The sequence below is a fragment of the Asparagus officinalis genome, chromosome 8, assembly GCF_001876935.1.
Source record: "Asparagus officinalis chromosome 8, Aspof.V1, whole genome shotgun sequence".
NCBI classification, from domain to species: Eukaryota; Viridiplantae; Streptophyta; class Magnoliopsida; order Asparagales; family Asparagaceae; genus Asparagus; species Asparagus officinalis.
This window is the reverse complement of record NC_033801.1, coordinates 88,363,577-88,367,585: the sequence shown is the minus strand read 5'-3', so window position 1 is coordinate 88,367,585 and position 4,009 is coordinate 88,363,577. Positions and strand designations below refer to the sequence as shown.

General features: G+C 38.1%; 1 pseudogene; it reads right to left on the bottom strand.

The window, feature by feature from the left end:
• LOC109819825 overlaps nt 1-3,575 on the bottom strand; it is a 15,400-nt pseudogene extending 11,825 nt beyond the window's left edge.

Below are 4,009 nucleotides of genomic sequence, written 5' to 3'. Positions count from 1 at the left end.
GAGGTGGTGGCGGCGGCGGCTAGGGTTTTTGGGTCATGTATGGCTCTGATACCATGTTGATTAGTATAGAGAAGGAATATTGGGAAAGGAATATGTTATTTTTCTTAATCCAGTGAAAGAATACAATGGTCCTTATATAGAGAGAGGAGAGAGCTATACATGGAAGTAATACTAATATACCATGACTCAAGGAATCATAACTATACCATATATATCTATACTATATATATTATATCATATATTCTAATACCATATGTTCTAATAAAAAGTACAAACAAGTATATTATTTACCAGAAACTATGAAATCTTTATAATTTAATGAAGTCTTTATAAAATAGGATAGGTACGAATGCATACATGATTTATGGCACTCTTGTTGCTTACAAAAGCATGTTATCGAGATTTTTAGGAATAGCTAGCTGCTACTTGATAGAAAATCATACCACTTAAAATAAGGAAAAAAGAAAACCCAAGCTTATATTTCGGGCAACAATATCTAATGTTCAACTGGAATTAATTATTAGTCCAACTTATATTATGTCCATTATGCTCCCATTTTATATCAGGTTATATTGTTGAGGTAAGTTGTCAATAATAAGAAAACATACCCAGCGACTATTGGGTAGGATGTATTTTGCCACTCATTCTTGATGCTGTGAAGATCTGAGTGGCAGATTCCACAGTAGAGAATCTTCAAGGTTACATCTTCATCTCCATTGTTCCTGCACCGAAGAAACTACATTAATCAAATATCATTTGCAATAATCACTAGGCTAAGCAAATGATTTTGCCTATCAAACATAAACCTGAGAGAAATTTTGAGTAAGAAAAGATTCAGCATGAATTTGTCCTTTATGGTGACTCAGTTGGTTCACATTATTGTATTGTGGACGTGGCCTTGTGCTTAATTTTATTATATTTTTTTTATTGCGAGGATGGCGATATTCTACATTTTCTTTAAAAGAAAGGCCAGAAGAAACATGTGATTCTTGCTTTACCAACTCGTATACATTATGGTTTTTGGATTACTTATTTTATAAATAATAGAATAAATATTTCATGGGTCTCCTAATTGTGCAAGTATTACGTATGATGATTATATCTTTCTTCACACAGAGAAAAATTAATTTACACCTTGCTATATGCTTTTTTATACGTAATTTCTTTTAGATTTCACAACACAAGTTTTATTTCTCATAATATAAGTAATATTTTAGTGTAGGCCACTTACAAATGAAAACCTTAGTCCAACCAACCAACCAAACGGAGATTCTTAACTAAACTTCGCTTAATTCATTAAAATCTAGAAGTTAGAATTTTATGACATCGTCCATAAAAAGACAAAAAAATTGTTGTCTAGGAAAAGAGCCTGTGAACACTTATAGCTCCGCATAGAACAGTCTTTATGCGGGAGAAACAGACGGCTCCACAGATTTTACCGATTGTTCATCGGCTTACAATAACCATATGGAACAATTTTTCAAAACCGGCTGATTTTTTTTTTTCAAAATCGACTGTTTTTTTTTTTATTTATCAAAATCGACCCGGTTTTGTGATTAGCAGGCTAATCACTATCCTAAATAGTCGGGGTTGGCAACCCCGACTATTTAGGATAGTGATTAACCTGCTAATCACCCTTTAATTAGGGTTTAACACCCTTCTAAATAGTCGGGGTTGGCAACCCCGACTATTTAGGATAGTGATTAACCTGCTAATCACAAAACCGGGTCGATTTTGATAAATAAAAAAAAACGGTCGATTTTGAAAAAAAAAAAATTCGGTCGGTTTTGAAAAATTGTTCTAACCATATGAATCTTCAAGCTTTTTTGTAATTATAAGAACTATTCTAGAGAATTTATCTACAAAGTGCCGAAACTTTCACGCGGGATATTCTAGAAAGGGTTTTTTTTCGAAAAAGACATTTTTTTGCTAAATAATTAGCAAAACAGTCAGTTTTGCTAATTATTTAGCAAAAACGACTTATTTTTGGCCAACAGGCCAAAAAGAAGTCAGTTTTGCTAAACTGAGTTTTCGAAACATACGGGAGTACTAGTCCATATGTTTAGTTGTCATTAATCTCCTACTGAATCACGTAGATTCCACGGGACTAGTAGTCCCGTAGATTCTACTAAATCACATCTGCCCGCACAATCCACGGCAACATCTCCCAGTTAATAAACAAGAGAGGGAGTAATCAATCTTCCTCAGGAAGTTCCTGCCGCCTCCTCCCCTTTCCTTTTCCTCATCAAACAAACCATAAACCCTCTCTCTCTCTCTCTCTCTCTCTCTCTCTCTCTCTCTCTCTCTCACATCAAACAAACCATAAACCCTCTCTCTCTCTCTCTCTCTCTCTCTCTCTCTCTCTCTCTCTCTCATTGGGAAGTTAAAACCCTAGAAATCGTAGGCGCCAACAAGGCGAGGAGGATGCCACCTCCGACTCTAACTTTCCGCACAATCCATAGCAACATCAAATCCTCCAACATCCTCCTCCGCTCGGAACCCGACTCCGGCGCCCTCTCTGATTTCGCCTTTTACCCTCTCTTCTCCACCTCCTCCGCTCCCAACCGCGTCGCCGGATACCGTGCCTCCGAGGTCTTCAAAACCCTTCGACCGACCCTCAAGTCCAACATCTACAGCTTCGGCGTTGTGTTGCTAGAGCTATAGACTGGTAAGGCCCCGAACCATGCCTCGTTGGCGAGGAAGGGATCGATTTGTCGAGATGGGTGCAGTCAGTGGTGAGGGAGGAGTAGACGGCAGAGGTGTTAGATGTTGAATTGATGAGGTTTCATAATATTGAGGAGGAGATGATGCAGTTATTGCAGGTGGTCATGGTGTTTGTGCCGAACCAGAATCTACGGGACCACTAGTCCCGTAGATCTTGCGGTGATTTAGTAGGAGATTAATGACGACTAAACATACAGGACTAGTAGTCTCGTATGTTTCGAACACCCAGTTTAGCAAAACCGACCTCTTTTTGGTCAACAATGGTCAAAAAGAGACATTTTTACTAAATAATTAGCAAAATGGTCTGTTTTGCTAATTATTTAGCAAAAAAAGTCTTTTAAAAAAAAAACCTTCTAGAAACCAGGAAAATTGCGGGGAAAGCGCGATGGCAAGATCGCACCCCCGATCATGAAAAAACAAGATGATTCATAACTATTTTCCATTTCGAGAATCGGAAGAAAAAAAGGTAAAAAAGTAAATTAAGGAACCATATTAGGGTTTTTAAAAGCGGAAACTCGTGGAAATGCCGGGAAATCGATGTAAAAAAAACTAGATGGATGACGGGTTTCTAAAACCGAAGATTAATTCTTGAAATAATGACGGAAAAAAAGAAGAGGAGGGGAACTATCCTCTACCTTCTAGAGAAGGAGAAGGGAGAGAGGACGCCGGACGTGTCCCTCGCCGCCCATCCGAATGCCTTGCGGGGGTGCTCCGCCTCCGAAGACGCCGTAGCACCGTTCTCAGTGGCCGCCATCGTTTGATGAGAGAGAGAAAGTGAGGTTCTAGAGAGAGAAAGTGCAGGGTTCGAGGGGGGAGAGGTTTTTTTGTGGTCGATGAGGAAGCACGGGAGAGAGCGCTGGCGTCCGTCTATATATACATACGCTTAAATCTTTCGTAGGACTTGATTACGTCATCTGTGACCTATAATTGTGTCCCCCACCTCCTCGAAGAATTGTGTAGAGAATAAATGTTTCATTTCCTTTTTTTTAAAAAATAAATAAATTAGGGCCTTTTTGGTTGGTTTCCCACAATCGTGGGAGATATATTTTCAACCAAAAATTCTATTTTTGTGAGTTTTTTTTTAGGTTTACAAAGAATTGTGTTCTCTATGTTTGTTTTGCATAGATATTGAGTAAAGAAAATATGTTTCCATCTTTTCCGGTGTTTTTGTTTCGCAAAAAATAGTGGGAAACTCAAATATTTTAATCCCCAATTTATTCCCTTGAGAACACGACTAATGATTTTATCCCTAATTAATAGGTTTCCAACCCATGTCTTAGCTTTG